The sequence below is a fragment of the Mauremys mutica genome, chromosome 9 (genome assembly GCF_020497125.1).
Source record: "Mauremys mutica isolate MM-2020 ecotype Southern chromosome 9, ASM2049712v1, whole genome shotgun sequence".
NCBI classification, from domain to species: domain Eukaryota; kingdom Metazoa; phylum Chordata; order Testudines; family Geoemydidae; genus Mauremys; species Mauremys mutica.
The window spans coordinates 73,040,174-73,057,813 of NC_059080.1; the positions used below are offsets into that span (position 1 = coordinate 73,040,174).

General features: G+C 43.3%; 1 protein-coding gene across 10 annotated transcripts in view; it reads right to left on the reverse strand.

Moving 5' to 3' along the window:
- Nucleotides 1–17,640, reverse strand: part of TFDP2 (transcription factor Dp-2) — a 178,997-nt gene that overhangs the window by 85,575 nt on the left and 75,782 nt on the right. Inside the window, exon 1 of one of the 10 annotated variants that reach the window (XM_045030689.1) lies at nucleotides 14,291–14,314. The exons of the other annotated variants lie outside the window; for them this stretch is intronic. The gene's annotated coding sequence lies outside the window, so the exon portion shown is untranslated. Of the gene's footprint in view, nucleotides 1–14,290; nucleotides 14,315–17,640 lie in introns of those variants that run through there. 10 annotated transcript variants of the gene reach the window in all.

A 17,640-nucleotide genomic window follows, 5' to 3' on the forward strand; every position in this document is an offset into this window, starting at 1 on the left:
GCGATCGGGGGAGGTCCCGGATGACTGGAAAAAAGCTAATGTAGTGCCCATCTTTAAAAAAGGGAAGAAGGAAGATCCAGGGAACTACAGGCCAGTCAGTCTCACCTCAGTCCCTGGAAAAATCATGGAACAGGTCCTCAAGGAATCAATCCTGAACCACTTAAAGGAGGGGAAAGTGATCAGGAACAGTCAGCATGGATTCACCAAGGGCAAGTCATGCCTGACTAACCTAATTGCCTTCTATGACGAGATAACCGGCTCTGTGGATAAGGGGAAAGCAGTGGATGTACTATTTCTGGATTTTAGCAAAGCTTTTGATACAGTCTCCCACAGTATTCTTGCCAGCAAGTTAAAGAAGTCTGGGCTGGATGAATGGACGGTAAGGTGGATAGAAAACTGGCTAGATGGTCGGGCTCAACGGGTAGTGATCAATGGTTCCATGTCTAGATGGCAGCGGTATCAAGTGGAGTGCCCCAAGGGTCGGTGCTGGGGCCGGTTTTGTTCAATATCTTCATTAACGATCTGGAGGATGGTGTGGACTGCACCCTTAGCAAGTTTGCAGATGACACTAAACTGGGAGGAGTGGTTGATACGCTGGAGGGTAGGGATAGGATACAGAGGGACCTAGACAAATTAGAGGATTGGGCCAAAAGAAATATGATGAGGTTCAACAAGGACAAGTGCAGAGTCCTGCACTTAGGACGGAAGAATCCCATGCACTGCTACAGACTAGGGACCGAATGGCTGGGTAGCAGTTCTGCAGAAAAGGACCTAGGGGTTACGGTGGACGAAAAGCTGAATATGAGTCAACAGGGTGCCCTTGTTGCCAAGAAGGCTAATGGCATTTTGGGTTGTATAAGTAGGGGCATTTCCAGCAGATCAAGGGATGTGATCATCCCCCTCTACTCAGCACTGGTGAGGCCTCATTTGGAGTACTGTGTCCAGTTTTGGGCCCCACACTACAAGAAGGATGTGGATAAATTGGAGAGAGTCCAGCGGAGGGCAACAAAAATGATTAGGGGGCTGGAGCACATGACTTATGAGGAGAGGCTGAGGGAACTGGGATTGTTTAGTCTGCAGAAGAGAAGAATGAGGGGGGATTTGATAGCTGCTTTCAACTACCTGAAAGGGGGTTCCAAAGAGGATGGATCTAGACTGTTCTCAGTGGTAGAAGATGACAGAACAAGGAGTAATGGTCTCAAGTTGCAGAGGGGGAGGTTTAGGTTGGATATTAGGAAAAACTTTTTCACTAGTAGGGTGGTGAAGCACTGGAATGGGTTACCTAGGGAGGTAGTGGAATCTCCTTCCTTAGAGGTTTTTAAGGTCAGGCTTGACAAAGCCCTGGCTGGGATGATTTAGTTGGGTTTGGTCCTGCTTTGAGCAGGGGGTTGGACTAGATGACCTCCTGAGGTCCCTTCCAACCCTGAGATTCTATGATTCTAGGAGAATCACCTGAAACCTGTCTTGAGAGAGAAAAGCCATCAATTTAGTAGAATCAATTAGGCTTTCAATGAACTTGCTTTTCTGTCTTGGAACTAATTATGACTTTCCTTTGTTCTGCATGAGTCACAGATGATCGAGACATAGTCAGGACTTAAATTCTGAGAGATTATTTCCTGGAGCCTGCCCCACACCCATTTGGGGCTCCGGGCTTCAGCTGCAGGAGCTTGGAGCTTTAACCCGGTGGTGGGATGAACCCACGGGGCTCCAATCCTGCAGGAGCCGCGAGGGCTCCCATGGGTTTGAAAATATTTACCAGAGCACTGCTCCACTGGACTCCACCTGAATTTAAACCCTGGACATGGTGAAGAACTTCATGTTTGGATCTGCCTCATGTTAATCATCTAGCTAATGGAAGATGTGAATTTCTTTCCTCCACAAGAAGGCTGTCACCACTGCCTTGTACTTAGTAAATATGCGTGGAGCCAAGGACAATCCAAAGGGAAGTAGAGTATTGATAATCTTGACCTACTGTTACTAATCTCAGAAACTTCCTGTGACTTAGCAATACTGTCACATGGAAGTAGGCGTCCTGGAGATCAAGAGCAGTAAACCTGTTGTTGTGATTTAGGGAGGGAAAGACTGATGCTATAGAAAACCACGCAAATCTTATATTCTTGATGCACTTGTTGAGATTTCAAAAGTTGTGCATGAGTCTCGGGACCCCCTTAAACTAGGGGATCAGAAAATCTGATTAATAAAATTTCATTCCCAATGTTGAAAGGGAACTTCTTATATTGCCCCTATTGAGAGCAGAGCCTGAAGGAGCACTGGGTCATAAGCACTGGGACCCTAAAGGGTGGGAGAAGCAGATGGAGAGGAACTGGATAAAGTATCCCCAGTCTGACAGTGCTTAGGACCCACTTGTCTGTTATTATGGCTTCCCAGCCATTGGGGAAGTTGGACAATTTCTATTTCCCAACCATTTTGGAACAAGGATGATAACAGGTGACTGTATTACTGGCCTCAAGAGAGAAGTCAAATGTGCTGCTTCGCTAAAGATGCCAGAAAGGGTCCTACCAAATTTACGGTCCATTTTGGTCAATTTCAGTCATAGGATTTTAAAAGTAGTAAATTTCATGATTTCAGTTATTAAAATCTGAAATTTCATGGTGGTGTAATTGTAGAGGCCCTGAGCCAAAAAGGAGTTTGGGGGAGGGGGATCACAAGGTTATTGTAGGGAGGTTGTATTGTAGGGGTTGCAGTACTGCTACCCTTACTTCTGCGCTGCTGGTGGTGGTGATACTGCCTTCAGACCTTGGCAGCTGGAGAGTGGCAGCTGCTGGCTGGGAGCCCAGCTCTGAAGGCAGAGCCACCACCAGCAGCAGCATTAGCATGGTATGGTATTGCCACCCTTACTTCTGGGCTGCTGCCTGCAGAGGTGGGCCCTCAGTCAGCAGCTGCCACTCTCTGGCCACCTAGCTCTGAAGGCAGCAATGCAGAAGTAAGGGTGGCATGGTATGGTATTTGGTAGGGCCCTAATGCTGGAGGATGAACTGGTGGATTTGAGTTGGAACTGGAGGACCTCCTTCTCTGTGACTTGTGCCCTCCTCCTCAAAAAATTATGCTGCCTCAGGAGATAACTAGGCTGCCTGTAATACTGCTGAAAATGCTGCTGTTGTTGCAGGCTCCTGTGCCAATATTTCTTGAGGATTGGAGTACAGACACCCAATGGACAGAGTGTAGAACAGATGTCTTTAAGTGAGTATGAAGTCTGATCAGTTTTGTTAGAAAGTAAAAACTGATCATTAAAAGGGAGGTTCTCTGTGGTTTGCTGGATGTCAGAGACGTCTGTAACCACGATATTCTCCATGTAATTGCAGAGGCCATTACCCTAGAAGAAGTATCTGCCACATTGAGCACTGACTGGAGTGACATCTTGGCCACCAACTGACCTTCTGCCAGGAAAACCCTGAACTCCTCCCTTGCATCTTTAGGCAGTTTATCTGTAAACTCGGACACTGTCCCAGTTTACAAAATCATATTTGGTAACAAAGTGTCTCCCAATTAGCTACACACATCTGGAGAGCGGACGTGGGAATAAATTTCTTTCACCAACAAGTCAAATCTCTTGGACTCTTTCCCTTTTGGAATCAATTTGAATGTCCCTTGTCATGACCACTCATTGGTGGCAGTGACCATGAGGGAGCTTGTGGCAGGGTGTAAATAAAAACACTCAAAGACTTGCATCAGAATATGCTATTGTTTGTCTGCATACTTGGCTGTAGGAGCTAAGGAGGCTAACATGGGCCACAAGGCCTTCACTAGTTCCAAACGAGCCTTATTAAAAGGGAGAGCAATGCTCCCAGGAGCTGATGTCTCAAGAATGCCCACAAGCTTGTGAGTGTTCTCTTGCACAAACTTAGATTGAATGCCCAATGCTGCAGCAACCCTTCCTGGTAGGTCTTGATAAGATTTAATACCCTCAAGAACTGGAGGGGGAGGAATCTGGGGCTAATGAAACATCTGGTGTAGGGGATGTACCAGGGGTCAGTGGGTCCTCTTGTGGTAGAAATGGCTTCTGTGACAATGGTTTGTTCTGCAGGGTTGGTTGCTTATAAGGAACCAATATCTGCATGGGCCTACAACATAGATGGCTCTGGAGGGCACCTAGAAAACAGTCTGGTGATCTCCTTGTGTGTGACAGTGATTGAGACCTGAAACACATCCCAAGGGCTCCAAAAGGGCCACTGCAGAAGCATGAGGGGCATAGGCAACCAAAAGGAACAAGGCCAGCATGATCTATCGTGACTATATGAATGGTCCTGTTCTCTATACAATGCTCTCCTTTAGGAGGTAGTGTAGGCTTGTTAGATGAACACCTAGGAGGGGATGACAAAGTGCAGGACTCCGAACACAGCCGTAAGGAACCATCTGAATAGTCAGTACACAATGGGGGTGCCAATCCTGAAGGGGCCACTATGTGCCTTGATTTGTCTGTGGTCCATTGAGAAGAGCCAGTATTGGTGCAGATGGCAGAATGGTATTTGGTACTGCAAATGGGCCCCAAGGCATGGAGGGAAGCATGTCGAGACTCTGTACCGAGAAAGACAACATCAGCAGTGCCAAAAAGTAAGATGCAGTTGGTGCCCAGTCTGAGGATTAGCCTGTTACGAAAGCTGTAGGTGCTGAGAACATCAGTCCTCCTCTCATAAAGGACTCCTAGACTACAAGAGAATCTGGGATGAAGCAGCAAAGCAAATTCTTTGCTGCCTCATAAGTTTGTGGGATCGTTGGTACTGATAAAGCTGGTGCTGGAACAGTGGACTCAACAGCCATCCCACAGACAGTACAGGAGTCAACAGCATAGTACTGATATGTTCCCTCCATGGTACCAAGGAGAAGGGTTGATGGCCCAGCTCTCCCTTGAGTACCTGAGGAGTTCTGGCGATATTCCATATCCTTCTTCAAAAGAGGAGTGTGAGGGGGTGTGCACGAAGAGAGGTTAACCCCACACTAGGGCTGTGGAAGTCCCACCCATCAGGGCATGCTCCAACTGCTGCCAAAGTATAAAAGGGAGCAGCCCAGCTCATTCCAGGCTGACAGCCGGAGGGGAAGGCCCTTTGGCTGAAGCTCCAGGGGAAAAGCCACCACGGCCCTTGCCTGCAAGAGCCAGAGACCCTGTGAGTCGGATTGGAGGCCTGGAACTCAAGGAGCCCTGGACAAACCTCCATGCTGAAGAGCTCGGAGATCCTGATGCGCCACGGACAGCAGCTTCTGGAACTACAGTAGGAAGAGACCCAGGAGGGTGAGCGAGTGGTATCTCTCACCTGAGTGAGGTTGGGTGGGCTCAGGGCCCCCTACCTGGGCCGTCACCCCCCTGGTGGTGGCCCCCACCTTCCCCCGCCATATTGACTCTAGCGATTTGGCTGTGCTGCCCTGTGTCTGAGGACCACCATATTGACTCTGGCCATTAGGCTGTAACCTCCACCTTTGGGCTGTACCGCGGCCACCCTAAGGGCCACCAGGGAGACTAACCATGGTGATATCACCACCCTGCCCTGCCCCAAAGGGGGATGGGGTGTGCATACACCGTGACAAGGAGGAAGAGTCCTTATTCATGCTGGAGTGGCTTTGGTCTGTTTTATGGGTCCTTCTTTTGGGGAAGCCATAAAGACAAAGACCAAGTCCTCCTTTTCAGAGGAGAAGAATCTAAGTCCATGTATCTGTCAGGGACCATTGCAGCCTCCCTAGCAGCCCAAGAGGCTGGGTGATCTGTCAAAGACCCGGGACTGAGCCAAGTCTCAGTGCCTGCTCCCTGACATGCTGCTTCAGGTGCAGATCTCTGGAAATGTGTCCTTTTCTTGAACACACACCTGAGTGGAATACACATGCTTTGTTCTTTGAGTAGTTGCACATATCCATAAGTATTGTTTACCTATTGTCATCTTGTTAGTTGATATTTTAAAGAATAATTTTTATATAGGTGTTTTCACTGAAAAATATCTAAGAGTTGTTGCAAAAGTATTGTTTTATATGCTGGCCTTCAACTGACAGCACCTGATCCTTATGAGCCAATTACAGCCTCATAATCAATTATTGAAACTATCACTTAGAAAACAAGTATTTGGACAAAATGCTGCTAGCCTTCTTGGCAACAAGGGCACACTATCGACTCATATCCAGCTTCTCGTCCACTGTAACCCCTAGGTCCTTTTCTGCAGACCTGCAGCCTAGCCATTCAGTCCCTAGTCTGTAGCAGTGCATGGGATTCTTCCGTCCTAAGTGCAGGACTCTGCACTTGTCCTTGTTGAACCTCATCAGGTTTCTTTTGGCCTAATCCTCTAATTTGTATAGGTCCCTCTGTATCCTGTCCCTACCCTCCAGAGTATCTACCACCCCTCCCAGTTTAGTGTCATCTGCAAACTTGCTGAGAGTGCAGTCCACGCCATCCTCCAGATCATTAATGAAGATATTGAACAAAACCGGCCGCATGACCGACCCTTTAGGGCACTCCGCTTGATACCAGCTACCAACTAGACATAGAGCCATTGATCACTACCCATTGAGCCTGACGATCTAGCCAGTTTTCTATCCACCTTATAGTCCATTGTTTATATAGACCACCGTGGTAATACTGTCTGACATTATCTGTATACGGGGGACAGGGAGCAGGGGGTGAGGGTTGGATAGACGGCAGGATCCTGGGGGAGCAGTCTGGGGGGGCAGTCCCAGGAGGGGGCGGTCAGGGGACAAGGAGCAGGGGGATTGGATGGGTTGGGGGCTCTGAGGGAGGCAGTCATGGGGCAGGAAGTGGGAATGGGTGGATAGGGGGCGGGAGCCAGGCTGTTTGGGGAGGCACAGTGTTCCGTACCTGGCCCTCCATACAGTTTTGCAGCCCCAGTGTGGCCCTTGGGCCAAAAAGTTTGCCCACCCCTGTGCTAGACTCTGGGAAAAGTGTCTGTGTGTATTGTATGCTACACTTGCCCCGTGTCTTCTGAGAGAGTTAAACCATAACCCAGAAGGATCACATCTTTGGTGGAATCCTGGGAGAACATACTTTTAAGCTCCTGGAGTATCTTGGGGATCAGCACTGGTCCTGGCAGCCTAACACAAGTGGGTTGAGGGACTCCATTTCTGTGAAGGCATATAATCAGGGTTGATGCCCAATTAAATGTGCCAAAAGGAGAAAACAGTGCTGCAGCATGCTGAGACACAGGGAAGCTTAAAACACCTGGGGACCCAGAGGTGAGTGGTTAGCAGGAGGAACCTGATGGGATCTGTGAAAGTACCCCATTCATTTCTCACTCCCATTTTCCCCTCTGCCATGTGCCAGTGTTTCCTATTCTTCCCCCATTCCAGGGCCTCTGTGTTTCCCAACCCCATAACAGGGCCCTTCAATCTTCCTCCCATGGGAGGGACTCTATGTGCATTCCCATTCCCGCAATACCAGGGTCTCCCAATGTCCCCTGCCAGGTAGTCTGTATGTCCCATTTCCTCCTCCCACAACATTGGGGTCACTATGCCACCCCCATGCCAGAAGCTGTGTGCACTCCCACTTCCCCCCTCCACCATTATTCTGTCTGGAAGACAAGTCATTCAGGGTGTCAACATGTTCAACTCTACTGGACTCTACTGTGAGCACAGCTGAGTTGGGATACTGTTATGCTAAAATGTGTTAATAGGTGCTATCAAAGAGTTGTTTGATCTATAGAAAATTGCAGAGGTGCAGGAATCTGTGGTTGTGCTCCAACATATGGCAGAGGCTACATCTGTCCCCCATTTCCTCCCCATAAATCAATAGGTTTCTGGCCAGTGCTACTTAGAACATTTGCTGAAAACTTGGAATTGATCAGATGTGGACCAATCTCATGGAGGGCTTTGAAAATCAGGACATAGATCTTGAACTAGCCTGTTCACTGGAGAGCAGCATGGAGAGCAGAGCACTGGGGTGATAGGTTCACAGTGATTGTGGTTGTGAAAAAGACTGGCTGAGGTATTTTATACCAGTTGAAATTTTCTCAATAGACATGGCTTTATTCCTAGTTATGAGTTGCAATTACCAAGCCCGGAGGTTACCAGTATTCCAGCAAAAATAGGAATGTCAAAACTTGATATGTCTAACATTTAAAAAAGAGATAGGATTAAAATCCCTTCAGGACTTATTTGTACATACGAATCTAAAAAGGACACAGACGTGTCTCTCTTTACAGGTAACCTTTGAATAGACAAACAGCAGACTTCAGTAATGAGTATTCAACATAATTCTGAAACCAGCTTACACAGTGAGTGTAAAGCCTTTAAACACGAAAACACACTACATAGATGCTAAGTATTAATAATGTCCTTTGTTTGAGGACTATAGAAAATGACAACAAAACTATGCAAATTAACATTTCACAGAACAAGTACCAGCAATAATGCAGGCATAGGCAAAGACTGTTGAGCACAAAGTGGCAGTTTTATCCCCTACATATAGTAATCCTTTCATATGGATGAAACAGATCAGCATAGACAGACTTAAGTACAAAGACTCGGATAATAACTAGTTCTTATATAGTGCTTTTCACCCGTAGCTCTAAAAAAGCTTTAGAAAGGAGTTTGATATCATTATCCTCATTATACAGATGCGGAAACAGACACAGAGCAGAGAAGTGGCTTGCCCATTGTCACACACCAAACCAGTTGCAGAGCTGAGACTAGAACCCAGATTTTCTGAGTCCCAGTCCACTGCTCTATCCACTAGGCAACACTGCTTATACAGGTCAAACTTGCTAACTTGCGTGAAAACTACAAACAGCTTTGTCTTCACTCGGATTTTACTTCAAGTCAGCTAACCTGAATTGAGAACACTCTTTTTTTTGTAGTGAAGACCTACCACATCCTCCTTTCAAGTTTTGTGCAGACAACACATACTGTTTTTCACACATGGATCACTGACCGTAAATTCTTCAGGGCAGGGACTATCTAGTATTCTGTGTTTGTACAGCACTCAGGACCAATGGGGGCCTACTTTCAGTTGGTCACTAGAAATTGCCATAATAAACATGATTATTAATAATCATCATTAGCAAATTATGACCACTGGTATCTGAACTATTTTGTCTGCCTGCACTAGGTGGGAAAGTCCTTGGCCACAGAATATCTCCTTTGTTTATTTTACTAAGCACTTATCATAAATAATACCTAGGTGCTAATACAAAATAGTCAGCTTGGCTTTGTGTTTTCTCCCAAGCTGCCCTGCACACTTGCATGGAGCGCTCCATAAACATCTCAAAGCGACCTCATTAACCTTCTTCAAATCCCTTCTTAAAACTCTTCTTTGCCATGATGACATCAATAAACTTGACAAAGGTTAGGCTGCTGGGTGAGCAGATATCACTGCCTATCATGCTGATCATTGTTGTCTCATTGTTTCCTTGTACTCCTTTCTTCTGTAACCATATGTTGTGTCTTGTCTTAGGCCTGGTCTACACGGGGGGGAGGGTTCGAACTAAGGTACGCAAGTTCAGCTACGCGAATAGCGTAGCTGAACTCAAACTACCTTAGTTCGAACTACTTACCCGTCCTGACGGCACAGGATCGAAGTCCGCGGCTCCCCCGTCGACTCCGCCACCGCTGTTTGCGGTGGTGGAGTTCTGGAGTCGACGGGAGCGCGTTTGGAGTTCGATATATCGCATCTAGATGAGACGCGATATATCGAACTCCGAGAAGTCGATTGCTACCCGCCGACCCGGGCGGGTAGTATGGACGTACCCTTATAATTCGCTAGTAAGCTCTTTGGGGCAGGAGGTGTGTGTGTGTGTGTGCGCGCGCGCATATACACACACCCACACCCCTACTTTTTTTTTTTTTTTTTTGCTTGTATAGCTCCTAGCACACTGGGGTCTGGGTCCATGACAAGGGCCCCTAGGCAGTATGGCAATACAAATAATAAAGCAATAAGATTACTCCTGTATGCCTAACCCACATCGCATATTTCCATTGTTTGCATTTTGTGTGTACAGCACTATGCACTACCAGCACCCAAGTAATTTTTTTAAAAGGTTATTCTTGCTTTAGGAACTTAAGGCAAGAGCTTCAGAGATAATCCAAGGGATTTGTTAATTGTTTCAAAAAGTAAACTATCAAATATTTTATTTGCAGGCACTATTTTCCATTAAAAAAACAAAACAAAACTTTCCAGCAATCAAGCCTGCATCTACAATCATACTGTATATAAAAACAATGCACAAGGTAAGTACTGTTAATCACTGGCACAACTTCAAAATAAGGAGCTGTTGTGAATAAGTGCATTAAAATGCTATTGTTCTCCTGACAGAGAGGTATCGTAGACAAATTATTTTTTCAGTCAATATCTGTTACCATTATTATTGTGCATCATGGAGGACCACCAATGCTATAATTTCTTATTTAGAAAAATACAAGCAGTATTAAATGAATTGAGACCTATGCCTTTACATGACATTGGAGGGAAAAGATGTGCTTATTTTTATCTACATATATTACCAGAAATTTCATGCACATGATATTTAGGTTTAAGTTTTACTCCTATCACTTCATGAATAATTATAAAGTTGCTGTGTTATAGAACAAAAATGTAGCCAATTTTTATGAGTCAATCATTCCACAACACTTATTTTAGATACTTAGGCCTGGTCTACACTACGGGGGGGGGGTCGAACTAGGGTACGCAAGTTCAGCTACGCGAATAGCGTAGCTGAACTCGAAGTACCCTAGTTCGACTGACTTACCTGTCCAGACGCGGCGGGGTCGAACTCCGCGGCTCCAAGGTCGACTCCGCCACCGCCGTTTGCGGTGGTGGAGTTCCGGAGTCAACCGGAGCGCGCGGGGAGTTCGAACTATCACGTCTTGATTAGACGCGATAGTTCGAACTCCGAGAAGTCGAACTCACCGCGTCAACCCGGACGGTGAGTATAGACCTACCCTTAGTCTGTACATTGCATCCTAGCATACAGCATTGACTGCTATGTTGTTACAGTCTTTTATTAAAGAAAGACACAAAGCTACAGATTTTTCAGTTATTTTTCTGTTTAAATTCTGTCAGGTCTGAAACTTAGTTGAAAAGCAGTCAGAAACAATATCAATTTGGGAATATATAGAATCTGTCGTTGCTTGAAGCAAACCATGTCTGAAAGGAAGCATCCATCACCCAATTGGGGTAACAACAGAGAATATTTTTCAACAAGAAAGCAAGCCCTTGCATTTAACAGGAAAGAAACATATTAGAAAAATGCTGATAACTTGGATTTAGATTTAACAGCATTTAAAACCTAGGAATGAATAGTCAACTTTGGAAATGTCTGGCCAGCACATTTTATGCTGAATTAATAATTAAATCATTTTAAAGAGTAAAAACTGTAGCCTATAGAGAGCTTTTAATTGGCAGAGCTAAAACTGGCCTAAAAGTTGTGAAATATTTGATGTTTAGTAAGATATTTTGCAATAAGGGTATGTGATGTTTCTTCATGCTTTGGTTTCTATGAAGTTAAAACATTTTAAAGGAGGTACAGAAATTATGCTACAACATTGCAAAGTATTACATAGTTGGATATCATGAGATGTGTATTGCTTCATTTGGTACCTGTATTATTAGAAAAAAATAAAACACAAACAAAAAGTTATAGCCTCAAGGAACAAAAACATACCTTCCAGTATTTGAAAGTTAGAAACACAGACATGCATAGAAGAAAAAACAAAAACAAAACATAACAGAAAAATCTTTTAACTTCGTTGACATACATAGGTTTAGACAATATGCTGGAGGACGGAATAGAAAATGGTAAATATTTTGCTTTTAAAAAGAGGGGTTGTCTGTCCCAGCCAGGGAACATTGTCCTGTAAGATCAATCATCATCATCAGTTCATGCAGCCATCCCTTATATTACAGTAGCATCTAAAAATTGCTAGATGTAGTACAGTCATGTATGAAAAGAATACATAGTCCCTTTCTCTGAAGAGCTTACAGATACAACCCCAATCCCACAAGTTGATTTACGTGGACAGATCCCTATGCCTGAACAGAGTCCCAATAACTTCAGGCTCAACGCAGTAGCCTACCCATGTAGAAAAGCTTGAAGAACTGAAGCCTTTGGTGCCAATTCTCCAACTGGATCTTTGGGAACAGACCCTTACACCCATATGGTCCTGATCCTGCAACTGGATCTCACTAACAAGTTTAGTGTGCAACATAAGGATAAGCATTATTTCAATAACATAAGGTTATTATGAAAATACTGTGAAGCATTACAGATAAAGTGTCTGATGCAAAGGCCCAATATTTCAATGGAGCTGCATGCAGTACTCCTCCCACATGAAACCAGTTGCAGGATCAGGGTCTAAGTTTTCTCTATCTGACTAGCAATAAATCTTAAAATTATGTAAGGTAATGGACAAAAATAACACAGCAAGAGAAAAAACTGCATTAATTGTCAAGGACACAAACAAGTCTTTGATCCATTCAAACTACTATTTCAAATTTTGATGCTCTATTATGTATTTTAAAATAAAAGTATCAAACACAGCAGTTCCATAAATATTTAAATAAGTCAGTTAAAAACCACCACTCTCTCTCTTACCCACCCTATTAACTGATAGCTATCAACTAACTGACTCCTTCTTCATAGACAAAATACTTTAATTGCTGTAGATCTTACTCACATGTAGGCCCCTTAGGTCAATCACTATACTCTATTTAGGAAGCAAACAGAACAATTAACCCCTAAAATAGCTCAACCTTTTACATGTGAATTTCATTTTAAGCTTTTCTACTGAACTTCAGATAACATCTATATTTTTAGCTGGCTTTAACATATGTAGATAGTTTCTCAAGTATTCAGTCATTTGGGGCACAAAATGAATTTGAATCAAAAATATTTCTACCAAGTCAGTTTCCTATACTTGATTTAACTGAAGTAAAAACCCACTTTTGCAGATATTAACTCATTCCCAGATCATATACACCTCAGATATTTTAAAAAAGCCACCAATAAGAAAATCAAAGTTTCCACAATATTACAATGCAATTAAAAATGCAAAGTATCAAATAAAATAATTTTATTCCCACAAGTTTTCTTTAGACATGAGCTGGTTAAGCCAGATTTATTACCTCCTCACCCTCATCAGCTACTGTGAACTTTGAATGAAACAACCCCAATTGTAACAGGAGAGACATCTGTTTCTTTTTTTCTGAATCAAATCCTCATCAGGAGTTTCCCAGCTCAAAGTCTGTTGTGCATTTTTTTTAAATCAAATCTTGTTGATTACTTCCACGGATTTAATTATTATTCTTTTCATAATTCTGATCACATTACAACTTTATTTGACAAAGCGAAAGTATTAGAAAGAGTCCCCTCTAAATTAAAACAGTTATGTAGTATTGGTCTTGGTAACATATGTTTTGAAAAAAAAAAACAAAAACAAAAACAGAGTACTACTGCTCATACTTCAGGCTACTTAAGTATATACACTTATTCCGGGTATCTCAAGTGTACTCACTCCATTTCTTGAGAACATACAATAGTAAAGTCTTTGCTTACATTGTTCAGATCTAGGCAAGATCTCATTTATTATATTTTCTTGCCGATCCCCCCCCCCATACCCCTCCCCCCCAAAAAACACACCCTAGCATAATGGCAGTTACTACCCCAACAAGCAGACACCAAATGGTGCCACCCACACTCTCACACTGTGCCTCATAATAAACCATAAAGCAGTGGAATGCACTGGCCCCTTTATGAGCAAACAATACCCTGGCTTCATTAGAATACAGCTGACATTTTCAAAGCACAAATACTTCAAGAGAATTGTACCAGTTAAAAATTATTATAGTGAAATACCATGTAATAAAATACATACATCTTAACCTACTTTTAAGATATATTTCTACGGATCTAAAAAACAAGATTTTCTCCTTTTGCACATTTTTTGAAAGAAATAACTGACAAAGTATAGATCATAAAGGGCAAAGTTCATTTTACCAATTTAAAAAAGGTATAACCATTTTAGATAGTTTTAATGGCATGAGGCCACATTCAATATCCCACACTCAATGCTTTAATTAGCCAGCACCACTTCCGACAACTGAGTTAAGGAAAGAGGAGGTAAAATAATTCCCAAATTTTAATCTATTTGTTTAGACATGTAAATGACAAACTAGGCTAATTCTTTACCCCTCCCCCCAACACACTGTAGTTTTCCTGCTTGCAACTTTCAGGAATGTCTTAAATTTAATATGCTAGGGATTCTTTATTAATTTAAAACAGCAGCTGTTTCGAAATACCAAATACTTTCTGCAAAATACTTATACAGCAGACAGAAACTCTCTTACCTGGACTAAGGAAGCATGCCTCTCACAGCAGTACCAACAACACTCTACAGTCTTTGTTACCATTCAGAGGAAACTTGAGACTGTGCCAGACATGAATAATCAAACTCAGAACAAGCCCACTTCAAATACTTTGCTAGAATTCCAAAAAGATGCTCTAGATAGATGTCCTACAGTAACTCTAATTGATAAAGAAGAAACACTTAACTGCAATAAAACATTTTATAAAGAACTGACATACCATAATCTGCAGAATGAGCAGCACTATCATACTCTCCAGCTTTTTAAAGCTCACACGTCTTACTTTTAAAGATTTTTAAATAGTTTTTACTCATGCCGACGTGTTTTATAATTTACCATTCATTTCGATTCAATTTAAACAGTCACAGCATTACAATCTACAGTATAATAATCTAAATAGTGAAGCCTGTATATGCAAATTATAAAAGTTGGAATATTCTTTTTGTTCCAGGCTGCATCAAAAACTTGATACAGCCTCAGAACAGGAAGCCTTAAGATTTCTTGAAAGCAGAGCAAAAGTACCACAAGAGACTGAAAGAAATCAAATTTTTTTGTTTAAGGGCCAGATTCTGCAAACATTTGTTTCTTTTTTCCCCTCTTTCTCATCCCAGAGCATCTTTTCAGACAGAGGGAGCAGTACAGTGTCACCATTCATTCTTGTCCATGGCTTGTTCCTTCATTAAAACCAGCCTGGTCGTGTCCCTGCATATGAAGTCCCACAGTCTGGTTCAGGGGTGGGAAACCTGTGGCTCCGGAGTCGCATGCGGTTCTTCAGAAGGTAATATGTAGCTCTTGCTAGGAGATGACTCTGGGGGAAAATGGTGGGTGCTCAGCAGCCACCGGCAGCCCTATCAGCCCTCCCCCAGCACCTCCTGCCCGCCAGAGGGCCCCCCAATCAGCACCTCCTCTTCTCTCCCCCCATGCCTCCCACGATCAGCTGTTCTGCAGCATTGAGGAGGCTCTGGAGGGGAAGGGGGGAAAAAGAGATGATGTGGTATGCAGCCTCCTCCCTCCCTATGCCTCCTGCCCGACGTGATCAGCTGTTTTGCAACTCACAAGAGGCTCCGTGGGGTGGGGGAGGAGCGAGGACACAGGTCACTCGGGGGAGGGAAGAGGCAGGGCAGAGGTGAGGACTTGGGAATAGGGGTGGAGTGGAGGGCAGGGCCTGGGACAGAGCCAGAGGTTCAGCACCAGTTTCTTCTTGAATAAAGCACATAGTGACTAGCTGGTGTGGAAATTTTTAATCAAAATTTTTCTTACACCATCTAACAATGGAAGGCAAGTGCAAACAGAAAAGAAAATACACAGATGAAAATCTATGCTTCTAAACAGGAGTAGGAGAATAAGTACTTTTTCATTGAACATAATGGTAAGGCCATGTGTCTTCTTTGCTAGACATGTATCTCTCAGTTCAAATCTTCAACGTACAGCATCATTTCATTTTGAGCCATGCACATATGGATCAAGAATTCCCACAAGGTTCTCAACTCCGCACTTTAAAACTGAAAACTTTGAAAAAACAGATGTAGAAGCCCAGTTCTTCACCAGATTTGTCAACCAATCGCAGACTATAATGTTAGCCTCCTATTATGTGGCCTGGCACATAGCCCATGCAAAAAAGCCCTACTCTGAAGGCAAGGTTATAAAAATGTGCCTCACTGATGTGATTTCAATCCTGTCACCAGAGAACGAGACTCTATAGTCGAAAATTTCTGGCCTGCAGCTTTCACACCACACAAGAGAACGCAGAATCTCCGAACTGAACAGTGACATCAAATCGCAACTGCACTTGCAACTTCAGCAGTGAGAGTATTTGAGCATCACTTTGGATGAGTCGTGCCATGCTCAGGATAAACCTTAATTATTGGTACTTGTCCGCACTGCGTCTGATGAAGGGAAGAACTCCTCGATATCGTGTCACTAAAAAGACAGAACTCGTGGACAAGATCTAAAGGAGGTGGCTGATGTTGGTAGTTGCGAAAAGCCACTTGCCTTTACAGAAAATCACCGCCATTGCAACGGACGGGGCTCTGTCCCTGTGGGGATCTGCGAATGGATTAGTAGGGCTTTGTAAGTCTGACAAGAGCTTTTCCAAATCTTGGACACTTCACTGTATTATTTATCAGGAGCAACTGGTATCTAAACATCTGAAATTTGATCAATGTCCTGAAACCTGTCTTGCACATTGTGAATTTCATTCTCTCAAATGCACTCAAATCACAGACAATTTCAAAATCTAATCGAAGAACTGGATGAAGACAACTCCCCTGCCAATTTGCCATTTCACTGCACAGTTCAACGGCTTTCAAAAGGTAAAGTTATTTCCCATATTTTTGAGCTCCTGGAACCAGTACAATTGTTTATGGTGGAGAAGCACAGAATACAGCATACAGATCCTCGGTGGGTTCTAGACTTGGCATTTCTTGCAGACATGCTGATGCATTTGGATAAACTAAATGTGGACTTACAAGAAAAATTCCGGTTGCTGTCTGATCTAGTGCAAGGCGTATTTACGTTCATGAACAAACTTCAGTTGTTTCACAGACAAATGCTTGAGGGAAAGTGTGTCAGTTCTCCATCAATGTGACAACTTCAAGCCAGATAAAAAGAGAATGCAGCAGAACCCCTGAAATGGACAACTAGATATATGAGTGTGATTAAAGGTCTTAAGGAAAGTTTTGAGGAAAGATTCCAAGATTTGCAGCAGAAAAGGCCTCAAATCAGATTTCTGATTGACCCTTTCAGTGCTGAAGCCGATTGTCTGAAGCCCCTTTTAGTCACTGACAAAGCAACATCCCAGATGGAAATAACAGAACTTTTGGAATATGACAGATTGAAATCTGTTCAGAAGACAGAGGGGACCCTTACTTTCTGGAAATCTGTACCAAAGGATAAATACCCCACATCAGAAGTGCAGCCCTAAAATTAATCTTGATGCTTGCCTCAACCTATCTTTGTGAGTGTTTTCTCAACACTCAAACATGTGAAATCCAAGCACCAATCCATTTTGACAGACAGCCACTTAAGAGAACTGCTGCATGTGAACACAACTGAACACAAATCAAACTTCAAGGGAATTGTTGAAAGCAAAGATTGCCTTAAGTCCCACTACATAAAAGATTAAGTTATTATAGTTAACTATACATTATATATGTATAATAAATATACATTATCAACATTTATAATGATTGTGTGTGTGCATATATACACACACACACACAATCATTACATATTACTGTGGCTCTTTGGCAATATACACTGGTAAATTCTGGCTCCTTCTCAGGCTGGCCACCCCTGGTCTAGTTGGTGGTCAGCTCAGGGTCAGACTGACT